This window comes from Mustela nigripes, chromosome 2, assembly GCF_022355385.1.
Source record: "Mustela nigripes isolate SB6536 chromosome 2, MUSNIG.SB6536, whole genome shotgun sequence".
Taxonomy (NCBI): Eukaryota; Metazoa; Chordata; class Mammalia; order Carnivora; family Mustelidae; genus Mustela; species Mustela nigripes.
Genome location: NC_081558.1, coordinates 121,115,946 through 121,131,656, shown reverse-complemented (window position 1 = coordinate 121,131,656; position 15,711 = coordinate 121,115,946). Strand labels below are relative to the sequence as shown.

General features: G+C 35.2%; 1 protein-coding gene across 2 annotated transcripts in view; it reads left to right on the top strand.

Annotated features, from left to right (window-relative positions):
- Nucleotides 1–15,711, top strand: part of NAALADL2 (N-acetylated alpha-linked acidic dipeptidase like 2) — a 1,087,900-nt gene that overhangs the window by 295,919 nt on the left and 776,270 nt on the right. The window lies entirely within an intron of this gene.

Sequence of the window (15,711 nt, the reverse complement as noted above, 5' to 3'; positions counted from 1 at the left end):
TATTCAATGTGCTGTTTGCATGGTTTCCACTATTAATCCTGATCCAATGAGAAGGAATAAGAAAATGAAGCTTTATGTCTCAAAGGAAATAATTAACACTTTCCAAATGATTTAGAATATTTTAGTTCCAAAAATATTAGATATAGTTGGAGGTTTTTATAAAAGTTTTACAAAACAAAACGAGGGATAGATTTATTTGGAGATAGTTTTAAATAGGATTAGTTTTTTAAGATTGTATATATATGGAAACCTGAGAGGAACTTTTCAAAGCTGATAAAACAGGGAAAAGTTGGGTTGTATAAAAATAGGATAAATTTTATAAGCTAAAGATTGATATAGGGATCGTGTTCTACAGAGGTAAACAGATTGTCACTGCTATCTTAGATCAGTTGCTTTAAGTGCACATTTGAATCATTTGGGAGCTTTTTAAAACAATGCAAATGGTTGGCCCTATTCCCAGTAGATTCTGATTTGATTGGCCTGGGGTACATGGGACGCAGACAGACATCTGCATTGTTTAAATCTCTGCATGTGATTCTGTTTGCAGTCAGAAGTGAAAGGGCACTGCCCTAGAGTTTTTGTCAACTAAGAAATTACATTGTTAAACATTATTCAATAGTAACATTATAACAATATAACATTATAACAGTAACTTCATAGAATCCTATTTGCTATCAGCAATTAACATATTACAATGAACAAAATACAAGCATTTATATACATACTATACACAAATACCAATTTATATCATAATTTACAAGAACTTATTGGGGAGAAGAAAAGACATTAGGTCTATGTCTTTATCTGATATGTCATTTGCTAATATCTTTTTCCATTCCGCAAACTGCCTTTTAGTTTTGTTGACTCTTTCCTTTGCTGTGCAGAAGCGTTTTATCATATGGTTTCATTCATATGTGGAATATAAGAAATAGCACAGAGGATCATAGAGGAAGGGAGGAAAACTGAATGGAAAGAAATCAGAGAGAGAAATAAACCATGAAAGACTTTTAACTCTGGCAAACTGAGGGTTGCAGAAGGAGAAAAAAGTGGTGGGGGAATGGGGTAACTGGGTCATGGACATTAAGGAGGGCATGTGATGTGATGAGCTATGATATGTACTGATTAATCACTGAGCACTGCATCAGATATTAATGATATACTATATGTTGGCTAATTGAATTTAAGTAAAAAAAAAAAAATAGCTTTGTGGAGCAGAGGAAGATAAACCCAATTAATATTCTCAGTTTACCATACAGTATAATTATTATTCATTTGTTTAATACATTTTTGTTGAGTAACAACTAGGTAGCAGATACTACTAAATGCTTAGGGTAGAGCAGACAAAAATCCTAGCCTTCATGGAGCTTATAATCCAATTGTGATTTAAAAATTCCTTTGAAATTTAATACCATTGCTTTATTTTCTTTGTATTTCTTCTGAGATTACCTACAAATTTCTATTTTCTGTAATGATATAAGTCCTTTTAAAAATAAGCATTTGCATTTTGAAATTGAGTATAACAAAAATATATAAAATTATTAATATATGCAATACACTGATATGTCATAATTATGAAAATATTACATGAATGACAAATACTTGGCAAATTCTTACCATCCATAGGTGGGCCCTAAAATAGTTTAGTTCCTCAAAAATGTAGGAGAAAATAGAGTTGGAAGCTTTATTTATATTTGGGGGAGTATATTGTTTAGAGTCATTTTAATTTTCTTCATTCAGCACATGTTTTATTTAAACTTTATGTAAGAACATTAGCTGTCATTCAGTACAATCAGATATGCCTTATATCCTATTCTGAAATTCCTCACCCTATATGCAAAACAACCAAAAGCTGGAAGACAGATGAAGGAGAAAGAAACCAGAAGAGAATAAGAAATTAAAATATGCTTCTGTATGGAGATAGAAGTGATAAAGGCTGTCCTTGAAAATATGTTGATTTGAAACAGAGGAGCACCAGCCTTATTGTTCATTTGAGAAAATAGGCACATAATGATCTTTACAATGAGTTAGTATTATGTTTGGAAACATTAGCATTCAAATTAAGTCCATGTGTAAGATTACTGTGTGTTTTTACACATGATTAAATCAAACCTACAGGAAAGGCAGTGTCTGTATGGAGACAGGGCTTCTTGTCTTGTTTTCCTGTAAGTCTGTACCTGGCAATAGAGCTGAGTTACTGAAAAGCAAGTAATATTAAAATTGACCTGAATAAGTGCAAATTATAAAATAAATTAGCTTACCATCTTTCTAAGAGATACCATGTCTTAAATGGCATACTTTTCTAGAACGATCTGTTAGAACAAGTAATTTTGATATCTAGTGACCTGTTAAAATTTAGTTCAAGGTTTAACAAAATACACCGGTGACTATAAGGATATGACAATGAATATGATGAGATTAAGAACAATTAAGATTTATGGTTTTATCATTTCTATATTTAATGCACTGAGAACCACCTTCAAACTTGTTAAGTTTGACCTACAACTCTTCATAGACAGACTTATAGATTGAATTTTCTGTTATTGTAGAATAAGAACTGGAAAAAGTGAGGATCAGTTATGATAAGATCATTGCTGATTTGAAGCAATGTAATTTCTTGGGTTTGCTAACAATGAACCACTCAAGAAAGTTTTTTTGTCTGTTTCCATGTCCAAAAAATATTTCGAACTCTCAAAGTAATGCTTCTTTTTTTGTGGGGGTACAGATAATATCTATTATTGGGTGAAATGTTCTCTTTATGGATTTTTATTTACTTCATGTCCAATCATAGTAGCTCATTGCATTTTTACACTTATTTTAACAAAAATCGTAGTTTATTTTGGAGACTTGATAATTTCTGCTTCATTTATTTTAGATTATTCCTCCAATTTATAAACATGCTCTTTAATTTTCTAATAGCCCTAAAGTAATAATTACCTTTCTAAAATTTTTCTTAGTAAAAAATTATATCCAAAGTATGGAAATTTGTGATAATTTGCTATTTAGAAACTGAATAAAATGTACTTGTTGAAGAGCATGCTGGTCCGTTTTGGAATGATGGTAAAAGAAATCTATCAAATCTAGCTGTGCATGTCTCTAAGTATCCCATTACAGAGAAACATTTTTATAAATACAGGTTTGTGCGAATCAGAATGTTCTTTTAGATAGACGTGTAGAAAAGCTGTGAAAGAACCATTCTGCCTTATTTTATTTGACGAAAAAGTGTTAGATGTCTGGGACTCTATATGAGATCTCATATTGCCTTCTTGTCCCCTCTCCCACAGAGAAAGAGAATGGGGCATATATAGAACATGGAGGAGTTTTAAGAACAAAAAAACCTCCACACATCTGTATTTTATTCCTGCAGGAGAATCTAACTGAGGTGGGAGAAGAGGAAGTTAGGCATATTTATTTTGAAACAAACAAACCTTCCCTAACCTTTCTTGCAGAGAATCCTTAGGATGTGGAATGCAAAGTGCTGTAAAAAGTAAGTAAATTAGGAGAGGTTGTAAGAGTTAAGAAGATTCAAAAGGAAAAATGAGGATTTATGATTGGAGATGTTAGAAGATATTAACAGTAATACACCCATTCACCATATTTTAACCTACTGTGAGGCAGGAAATGTGTTAGATGCTGAGGGATATAGAAGCAAGCAGAAACAGAAGTATCTATCTCATGGAGCTTCTCTTCAGGTGAGTGTTACAGACTCAAACAAATATAAAATTGCAAATATAACAAATATTACAAAGGGCAGATACACATGACAGGAGAGACTAAGATAAAGAAGTTTCCCAGGTCCTGGAGATCAGGGGAGAGTTCTCAGAGGAGGTGACTCAAGTTGCCTTCATGGAGAAACCTCCCCTTCTGGTAAGGATATTTGTCTCTGCATGGGGCCCATAAGTGGCTCAGTCAGTTAAGTGCCTGACTCCTGGTTTTGGTTCAGGGCATGAACTCAGGGTCCTGGGATCAAGCCCCTTGGCCACTCCATGCTCAGCGGGGAAGCAGCTTGTAGAGTCTCTCTCCTCTTCCCTTCTCTTTCTCCTTCTCAGATAAATAAGTCTTGAAAAAGAAAGAAACAAACAAACAAAAAGAAAAATGCATAAGCTATTGCTATTAAAAAACAAAAGGATTTTTTTTTTTTTTTTAATGTGAGTGTTAGTTTGCTAGGGGTGCTGAAACAAAGTACCACAAACTGAATGGCTTAAAACAATGAAATTCAATCTATTACAGTTCTGGTTCTGGAGAATAGAAATCTGAAATCAACATATTAGCAGGGCCCTCTTCCTGAAACTCAGGGGGAAACTCTTCCATGCTTTTCTCTTAGCATTTGATGTTGCTGGTAATCCTGGGCATTCTGTGGTTTGTAGACACATCCCTCCAATATCTGCCTGCATCATTCTATCTCCCCGTGCACCTCTGTCTCTGTGTATACTCTTTCTTTTCATGTAGGACATCAGATTTATTAGATTACACATTTATTATCCTACTCTACTCCAGTGTAACTTCATCTTAATTTGATTCCATTTGCAAGGACTACTTCCACATAATGTCATAGCCACAGGCTCGGACTGGACAGGAATTCTGAGGCATGTGGGGTGGGGTGGGGTGGGAGGAGAGATTAGTCACACTACTCAGCAGAAAGCGAAACTCAGAAAATGTCTAAAATAGGTCCACCTCCAGATCTTTTACCTGGGTGTCATTGTAACTGGATATAGTGTGTGAGTGTTTGTGAATCCTTGATTCAGATCATGCACAACAGTCCCCCTTTATCTGCAGGGGATATATTCAGGATCTCCACTGGATGCCCAAAACCACAGAGAATACCAAACCCTATACACACACTGTTTTTTTCCTATGTCTGTATACCTATGATGAAGTTTAATTTATGAATTAAGCACAGTAAGAGATTAGCAGCAGTAACTAATAATAAATAGAAAAATTATAATACGCTGTAATAAAAGTTATATGAATGTGGTCTCTCCATCACTCTCTCAATATATATATATTGTTGTGTTGATGTGAGATGAGAAAACAACTACAGGATGAGATGATGTGAGAGGAATGATGTAGGCATTGTGACATAAGATTAGGCTACTATTGACCTGACTTTAAGTCAGGAGGAGGATATTCTTCTAGATTGCAGTTGGTTTTGGGTAACTGACAACACAGAAAGTGAAGCCATGTATAAGGCAGGATTACTGTAGATACTGAAGGTTAGTAAAGTGATGGGAGTACCTTCAGAAGAAGAGTAGGAAATAGTGCTTTGGGCATAAAATCGAAACAATTTACTTAGTACTTACCTCTTCATGGCATTCAATATCTTTACATATTCTTTTTTTTTTTTTTTTTAAGATTTTATTTGACAGAAGACAGTGAGAGAGGAAACACAAGCAGGGGGAGTGGGAGAGGAAGAAGCAGGCCTCCCACAGAGCAGGGAGAGCCTGAGGCAGGGCTCATCCCAGGACCTTGGAATCATGACCTGAGCTGAAGGCAGATGTGACTGATGACTGAGCCATCTAGGCACCCCTGTATCTTCACATATTCTTAATACTTTAAAAATATAATAACCAAAAAACCAGATAAACTATTTTTAGTAGGTTATAGAAATAATTTTAAAAATTATATTTTATTTATTTGAAAGAGAGAGGGAGAGCATGAATAGGGGGAGGGACAGAGGGAGAAACAGACTCCCCATTGAGTGGGTAGTCCAGTGTGGCTCTCAATCCTGGACTCCAGGATCATGACCTAAGCTAAAAAGGCAGATGCTTAACTGACTGAGCCACCCAGGTGACCCTAAAGATCTTATTTTTAATATACTTCATCTTTCTAAGAATTACAATTTATATCAATTACAATGCATTTGCTTTACTATGTGTTTAAACTGTTCAACTATTCTTTTAATAGTTCCCTTATAACCCCTTTTTCTTGACAATGGTAAGTACTGTTTAAAAGTTGCTTTTGTACTAACCCCATCACTAGCGGAGAGACCACACTGATTGATTCTTTGCCTATTTATGCTTTGGGGTTGACAAGGCCTTGTTTTCATTATCCCATAACATTTGCTGATGCTGGCAATTTAGGGACAAAGTGAAAAGTAGAGGAAGGAAAAAAAAAGTAGAAGAAGAAACACAAAAATATACGGTGAGAAAATATGATATCTGGCACTACCTAATTTTGTTTTTAGTTCATAATTCTCAGATAAGTAATTTTAGATGAATTTATGTAGCTAATACAATTGTTTAAAAAGTGAAAACATCAGTGAGATAATTACTTTTCTCTCTAATGCAGTAATGGAAATAATCTCCTTGATTCCACAGATACATTTCTTCATTTTATTTAGAAAATTAAAAAACTTAAGGCATGAAAATCAAGCTTATAACTTCAATGAATTTAGCTTTTTTTTCTCTCAAAATAGGAAATTTCTGCCAACCTTTTTTCCTAATAAGCAAGCACATCATTCACTTAGAGGAAGTTGTTTGTGTTGGCTTCTCTGTTCTTTTCTTTTGATGAATTGCCAGTTTTTCAGACCCCATACTCATCACATAATTTCTTGACCTCAATTATACTTCTCAGAAAAGAACAGGTAATGAGTAATGGAATTGTTCTTAGGGCTTTTAAAAGTTGCACTTAAAGAATGAGATAAAAACATATGAAATTTCTGCTAGAACATGTTGTATTCAGCAAGTTTTTGTATCAACTGGATTTTTTTTAATCCGTGCTTTAAATCTTAACCTTTAAATTGCTCATATACTATGACTTAAAAAAAAAAAGAAAAAGAAAAAACAGAGATGCAGTGATTTATTTCAAAATCTGATGATAAACCTATCTGAATTGGGTGAGTAATCCAGACAAGAGGCAGTAAGTACTATATGATTATTAGTAATATGCAAAAAAAATATTGAGCGAGAGACATTTTCAGCTCATTATGTGTCCTGGGAAGGAAGAGCCAGGAGAATTAGAAGGAAAGAGATTGCACAGAAGATGCATTTGCCCATTGCACTAGAACACATAGCAAATTATTTTCTTTGTATTAAGGCCTACTGAACTTTAAGAAAAATGTATGTGTACTACAATTTTTATTAAAGTTTTAATGCAATACAAGCTCTGTTGGCCAACCTTTCTATAATCAAATTGCTTGATTTACCTATGCTCTGAGTTTTCTTTTTAAAACATCCTGAATTAAGGATGGGGTACATTGAATCTTTTTAGAGTTGCCTGTCTGGGCACTGCTGTTCCCTTCTCTTGAGTTGTCTGCCTACCAATTACCCGCCTTATTGAAAACCAGCGGAGCCTTGATAATTAAGAGAGCTTATTCTAAAGCCTGTTTTATTCATTGGTTTTGATTTGTGTCTTTAAGCAATTACCTGAAATAATGGCAGACAAGGAAAGACCACTAATCCTTAAGGACAGCAAATGGATAAAAAAAATAACAAAAAGAAAACATTAAACTGAAAGAAGGAGAAAAGGCAAAAGATGGAGATATAAACATCAAAGAAGAAAGGAGTAAAAACATGAAAAGATGGTGAAAATGACAGAGCCAGTATGTTTTCATCATGTTTCTCTGGATAAAGATTATTGCCATGCTTTTTACTTTGGTATCATTAAAGTTCCAGTCAATGTGAGTGACATTATCTGAAAACTCCCTTTATTTTTATTTCTAATCTTATCCAACCGTAAATAGATGTCTGGGCTTTAGAAATTACTTGAATTATATTCTATAATAATAGCTAACATTTATGTAGCTCTAACTACATACCAGGCATTATACTTTGTGCATGACACATACATTCATCTGACCCTCACAACAACACTGGAAGATGCTCTATTATTATCCCATTTTAGAACTGAAGAAACAAAACCAGCCAGACATTGGGATGTGTTTACTGAAACCCCATACCCCCATCCCATGAAACACACAAATACCAGGTTTGTAGGCTTCTGCAGTAGAAAGACTTGTAGAAGGTGAATCCTGGGACTTCTTTTAGATTTCCCGATCTGTAGTTCAGTCGCCCATCACTGAACTTTGGTATAGGTCAACAGAATCTTACACAAAATGTTGATACATTTTAACTTATATCAACATAACAATTGTATATTTTCAGATTATAAAATTTTATATGAATCCTGTAAATAATCTGCATGTTAAACCAGAATCGGCCAAAATGATAGAGATAAACCAACATTTCAACACATGGGAGACTCCCGTTTGGTCAGAATTTTTCCTATGTCTGAAAAAGCACAAATAGTTTTTGTTAATAATCACCTTGCCATTCTAGGCAAAGCCTATGTTAACCTACTTGAATATGTAGGTCATAATTAAAATCCTGTGTGCAATACTAAATTCTTCCTGTTAATGCTAGCAGTGATAAAGAATAATCACCTATTAGAAGGGATAAAACCATTTATCAACTTGTAGAAATATTGAACTTGTACAAGAATAATATCTATGGAGTTCATCTTGTCCAAAAAATACCAATTTAAAGACTATAACTTTATGATGACTGTAACAGGCCAACATATCCAATTAACTTTAAGAAAAAGTGTAACCACAATTGTTGATAAATTCACTACTAATTTTCTAGAACTTAGGAAACATAGTCCATATTTCCTTTTTAATTGGAACAAAATAATGTAGCTAATAAGACAACTACTCTATTTTATATCTAGGAATTTAATATAAATATAGAGTATTTTTCTCCCATCTACTGGTCTGACGTTATAAAAGTTTTCCAAAATTAAGTTTACTTTATTAACATTAAAAAGCAGGCTAATAACAGTAGCTAACACGGAGAAAATTTTATATTTAAAAGGTTAATATTTCTTAAACTCTTCTACAAAGATTTATTTGTAGAATTGTCTTTTTATACTGCACATGCTTTTCTTAAGGGATCTTGGCCTTGGCAGTCATTAGATTTATATGAAATCTATTTGATTTTTCTACTCCAGTCTAGTGAAGAGAGCCTATCTCTTTCAGTGCATCAGTTATTCATAGAATAACCCCTTATTAGTCCCACTGACCATATTATCCCCTGTTATTAAAAAGTTTACTAGCTTTATCAAAATAGCAAGGAATTTAATTGTGGCTAAGACTTATTTGTGGAATATTAAACACACTCAGAAGTCAGGCTTCTGAATTGTACTTGATAAGTATTTAGAGTACCATTGGCTCATTACTGAAAGTGCATGTGTACTGTTAACCAAGGCTGTTTAAGCTTTTGGACACAAGTAGTTTTCAATATTAAAGTTATTATCGAACTCTTATTTTTGTGTATAACTTTTTTGCTCTGTAGATTTTATTATATTTTGTAAGAGGATGCATCAATACTTGCTCACTGAAAATGGAGAACTTGTTTTAGACTTAATTAACTTTCATTCATATGTCAGATAGGTATTTTTGACAAATATCATTTAGCAAATTAGCTGGTAACTCAAGAGTCACATTTCGCAAGAGGATCTATTACCTATTAAAAGTAACATAAATTATTCTTCCAGTTCACAGACCTGCCCTTCATCTAAAATACACAGTGTAGCCAAACTTCAGCTTATACTAAAACTCAGTTCCATATCTATCCATTGACTTCTTTTTCTGAATCAGGTTCTTGTTAGACTCTTGAGACAAAAAATAGGATGTGGTTCCTGCACTCGAGAAACATTCAGCTCATCGAAGGAAAGCAGATCAATAAGCACATAATGTCAGTACAACGAGATACTACGAAAGCAGTATGGAAGTATATGGAAGCATGTGCTCAGCCTGAATATGCCATGTGATCTTTTTGGAAGTCTTGCTAAGATTCTATAGATCAGGATTTACCAAAGTTTTTCTATGGAGGGCCAGATGGTAAATGTTTTCAACTTAACTGAATATGTGGCCTCTGTAACAACTATTCAGCTCTCCCACTATAGCTCAAATCTGGACATACAGTATAGAAAGGAAGGAAACATTAGCCACATCTAAGTCTCTAGTGTAAGTAATCATGCTGGAGAAGTACCTGTTGCTAGATTAGTACCTTTAACCTATTTACCCTTCACAATGCACATGCTTTATTCTTTCTCCTCTACTTCATTCCTTTTTTCCTTTCCAATGCTTAATTGAAGCCAGAATCCATTATTATCATCAGCCATGCTCATAGCACTGAAACCAAAGAGATTTCAGTCCTTTTCTTCATGATAAGACCCACTGGTGATAATAGCTAATAACATTTTAGGGGCGCCTGAGTGGTTCAGTCGCTGAAGCGTCGAACTCTTCATTTTGGCTCAGGTTATTATCTCAGGGTCATGATACCAACCCTTGCATTGGGCTCCATGCTCAGCGAGGAGTGTGCTTGAGATTCTTTCCTCCTGTTGCCCCTCCCCTAACTGGTGCTCTCTCTAAAATGAATAAAATCAAAAACAGTTGCTAACACTTCAAAACTTTTTTGAATGCAAAGCATGTTCAATTATATTATTTCATTTAATCTTCAAAACTACCCTGTGAGGTAGATATCCTTTTCATTTTACATGGAAATAGTCGTTGGAGAGGAGAAGTGATTTGCTCAAGATTATACAGCTGGCCAAAGACAGAAAATAATATGCTAATTGTAGTGTACTATTCATGAACTTTAAAATACCGTAGCATGCACAGAAAACTCCAGTTCCATCTATGGGATCAATAGGCAGGGTGGGCATTTAACTTACTCCCTGGTTTGTCTGGGACTGAGGGATTTCTCCAGACAGGAGACTTTCAGTGCTAAAACCAGGGAGGTTCTGGGCCAAGTAGGATAGTTTGGTGTCACTATCAGTAGGCTGGGCATCTTCATTCCCATGCTTCTTACACTTGAATGTGCATTGGAATCAGTTGGAGATCTTGTTCACCAGCTTCTGATTTAGATTCTATGAGTAGGCCTGGGGATGGCCTGAAGATCTGTTTTTCCAACCAGCTCTCAGAAGATGTGGATACTGCTCATCTGTTTCTACTCTGAAGAACAAAGCATCCTTGTCCATTCTCAGGGCTCACCAGACCTCATCAGTCAGAATCTGAATGTTAACAGATAACCCAGGTAGTTCACTCAGTCAAGTTTGAAGAGCTCTGTTCTAGTCCAATCTGATCATTAGGAGGTAGTCTTCACCTGTGCATATTTTTCTTGCTTTCAGTGAACCTTGTGACAGCTTTCACCAGTGACTGGCAAACCATGTGACAGCTTTCACCAGTCTGCCTCTTTCCTCCTTCTGTGGGAGTCCAGACATCTCTTTCTTGCACATTTACCTATTGGCTCATTCCTTTTTTTCCCCTAATACCCTGTAACTTTCTTGAACCCACTTATTTAAGCTCTGTGCTGGATGTTTGTTTCTGTGGCTATTATTCTATGAAAGAAAATTAATCTATTTGAAGAAATCAGATGGTTAGCAATAAAGGGGGGCCTTAAAATCATTTACTTTCAACTGTAAAACTGCCCATCAGAATATAGTTTATAAGAAGACTGTGACAACAGTAAAATTGTTCCCTATGGCACGAGGAAAAAAATAAAATTTATTTACGCTCCATGCTCCCTCTTGCCAAGATATTGCTTGGGTGTAATGAAAAGTTTGTAGAAATCATATTTTCAGTTATTATTGCTATGTTTTTACCTGTTAGCCATTGTTCTGAGTTACCTTTTATCATTTAATATTCATAATGATTCCAATTGTCAGATGAAACAACTGAGCAGAAAAGTACTAACAAGTTGTCCAAGGACAAAGAGCTAGAAAGTGGCCAAGTCAGGATGAGGGATCCAGGCAGTTCAGATCAAGAGCAAATGTTCTTAACCACCATACTACACATTGACTTTATTTTAGCCCAATATTTCTTTTCTTCAAAGTGTTGACTACCATTTATAATTATTTTTATTTTCATTCTCTCTTCTTGGAAATTTAACTTCCTTATGAAAAGGGATCATGCTTCCCTGGCTCTTTATTATATTTCAAGTGTCTGGCACATACTAAGCACTTAGTAAATATTTATTAAGTAAGTGAATAAATGATAAAGCATTGTGGAGCTTGCAGTCTTTAACATGCAAAGTCTAAGAGGCCACAGAAGAGAGAAAGGATGTTAGTCTAAGGGAATTACAGTATTCCTAAACACTCCTGCCTGCAAAGCGTTGGGACTTTGGAAGTGCGGTTGACACTTACACTGCGTGTGTTAGGCAGACTTCCATTTGAGACTGTTATGAGTCTCCATGTTAATAGTTAAGTTGGAAAGGCCTTTTCAAGAAGCCATATGTGTATATATTATAATTATATATAAATTTATCATAAATATATAAAAATAACATATATAAACAATTAAATATGTGTATTTTACTTTATTTTTGTTTAAGAAATCAATTCTTTTTTTTTTTGCTTGGGTTTAAATGAAGCTCTTTTGGAAATAATGTTGCTGCTGTAAAGCATTTTCAGAACATTTAAAAATCATGCTTCCTAAATTAATTTGTAAGGTGTTGTAACTGCATTTAGCTAAAAACAGCAAACTGAGTGTGCAGTACAGCTTGAAATGTTTATTGTGGTTACAATGTGCAGGATAATACCTTAAAAATCACCTACTGCTCTGAAACTAAATCTTGTCCTTTTAGCTCACCAGGCTCCCTGCTCCTTATCACCTCTTTATCTTTGTTCACCAGGAATGCCTTTCCCTTTGATTAGGCCTAGTACAGACCTTGAAGCATTTTAAGACCTCTCCAGAATCCCCCAGTGCTTACCCAGAATCCCGCAGTGCTATGGAGGTTTTCGAGAAGACATCAGGCACCCTGGCACTTGCTTTCTCTGCCCTCTGGTATTTTCACCTTTGCCACAGCTTGTGATACCTTATTTTGGGGAATGAGTCGCCTCAAAGGAGTAATAATAATAATTATTACTTAATTATTTATTAATAATAATAGAAAAGGAGTAAAAATAATAAAGGAATAATCCTTTGTTGTTGTTTGTTATGAGCAGTTCTTGCCTTCATCACTAGATCATACTTCGCTGAATGCAACACATACTTGGTGTTGTACCTTTCTAAGTATTACCAACCCCAGAACTGGACACATATCAGATGGGCAGAAAACATTGATTGAATTATTCATTATTGATTTAACCATTATCTAAAGTCACATACGTGTCATTTGTGTCAGTGTTATGAAGAATGTTGTTTACTCCAGGTCTTTTTGAAGCTACTTAAAGTTGCTCTTAAACTTGCTTCTATCTCATTGATAGGAAGGTTTTCTCTTTTCTTTTTTCTTCATAGAACATAATTCTTTGTGATTGCGAGTCTGAGATAGAAGGGAAGCAGAGAGAAAAACCATTTCATCTTCCTGCTAAGTATATGGGGCCCTTGGGGCTTTTAAGAGCCACCTCTAAATCAATTGAACAGCTATTTTTACTAAAAGATGGGATGTAATTTCTCAAATACTTAAGAGTTCCTTTATCAGATTATTATTACTGTTTGCATTTTATATCCAACAAAACCCAAAACATTTAGACATGTTTTTATTAAGTCTTTTATTTTTGGACACCATGGGTGCATGACTCACTTATTCTTATGTAGGCATGTGTGAATAGCTTTGTAAGGATGAATATACCACTTTCTTATAGATCTATTTTTTGTTGTTTTTTTAAATTTAATTTTGAATTTTAAACAATTTCATCTTTGTAAAATTTCTATTTCCATTTAATCACAATTATGGGAAAGATGATTAACTTTATACATAGCCTATTATCTTATCTAGAAAACTAGATTCTATTCATTTAACAGAGAGAGAGAGAGTATGAGTAGGGAGAGCAGCAGGCAGAGTAAGAGGGAGAAGCGGGCTCTCTGCTGAGCCAGGAGCTGGATGTGGGACTCAATTCCAGGACCCTGGGATCACAACCTGAGCCAAAGGCAGCTGCTTAACAAACTGAGCCACCGAGGTGTCCCTAGCAAATTAGATTCTAACGGTAAATTATGAATGCAGATGAAGCATTCTGGGATGCCTCTTAACTCCCCCAAGTCTTACACATGCCTAGTTAATTTCCTTTATGGGGTGAAAAATGTCACCTTAGGGCCAGAAAAAAGATAGTGATATGTGGGTAAAATGTATTGCACTGCTAGTAAATCTTGGATCAATTTACAAGTTAACAAGAAGGACCTGAGAGTTTAGGATTAAGTCGACTATTTTAGATCAAAATAACTGGGAAGAGGTCCTAAAAAATATTTGCGTACTAGGCTTGAAGAGAACATTGTGAGGCTAACTGGATGGTAGAAAAATCTTGGGGAAGGGACACCTGGGTGGCTCAGTGGTTTAAGCCTTTGCGTTCAGCTCAGGTCATTGTCTCAGGGTCCTGGGATTGAGCCCCGCATCCGTCTCTCTGCTCGGCGGGGAGCCTGCTTCCCCCCCCCCTCTGCCTGCCTCTCTGCCTCTCTCTCTCTCTCTGTCAAATAAATAAATAATCTTTAAAAAAATAAAAAGAAAAGTCTTGGGGAAGAATAACTGCACAAGAAGCCTTCAGGTAGCTGAACAGAGTTAAGGAGATGGTGAAAGAGATATCAGGTGAATACCCAGGTCTATTTCTGGATGGGGCCAAGAAATGGTATCCAGCTGATGATCATGAAGTCTCATTCTGGGATAGATTTAGGTCTGGGAATACAGTTGAGGAACAAGCCCTCAAGAGATTCAGATCATCGGGTAAGCTTGAGAAGCACTGATTATTCTCAGACTTCCAGAGGCTTGGCCCCAGGCCGGTTCTGGAACCAAGAATTCAGGTAGAAGTTTCTTAGACTGACTAAAGAAAATCAAGTAAGCTTGTAGTTTCCCAGTGACCCAGTCAAAACCAGACCCTGTGGTGGTGGTAGATTTGTGTTCCATTTTGAGGACTTTGAGGTATAGAGGAAGGGAAGTCCCAGTTTAGGTTAGGGTTTTAAACCACCAGACCTGCTAGTACTCCTAGTCCCACACCTGGTCAGACCACCATTATTTACAGTCATTAGAAAATTTATATTGTATTAAGCAAATTGAGTACTTTTGGTTCAGTAAAACCTGGTGTAAAGGAAGGTTTTGTTAATGCTATAAAAGTATTCTGTGAAAATAAGCCCAAATGCAACAGTTTTGTGGTACACTTCTGATATATATATATTAAAAAAAAAAATCAATCTGATGATGACCTGATGCTAAATGCTAAATTTTCTCTCTCTGCAATAGTAGTTTCAAATTTTAGCTGCCTCAGGACTGCTTCAAGAGCTTATTAAACACAAGTTGTTGGGTCTCAATCCCAGAGTTTCTGATTTAGACCGAGCTCAGCATATAATTTGCATTTTTAAGAAATTCTCAGGTGATACTATTGTGCAGGTCCTAAGACAAGACTGAGAACAGCTCTCCTGGCAGGTACAATGAGAACAGAGGGAGCCTAATTTGTATTGCTTACAGAACTTAGTAAATACAGTATTTAATTTTTGTATTGCCCAAAGGATGAAAACTCCATATATAACAATTATATATATATTAAATACTAATTTGATAATATACCACTAAAAAAGAAAAATGTGTTTTTTAAACCTAATAAAAAGCAGAGAGCAAATAATCCCATTGATGAGCAGTTAGAGTGTAATGCTGATTTGACAGATAAGAAAGGCCAAAATTTTTACTTTGGCAATAATACCTAAAGAAAAATATTTTATTCTGCTTTCTTTGAGAGAAATTAGAGCAATACAGTTGACCATATTTTGATTATTAATGCTAAAATCCATTT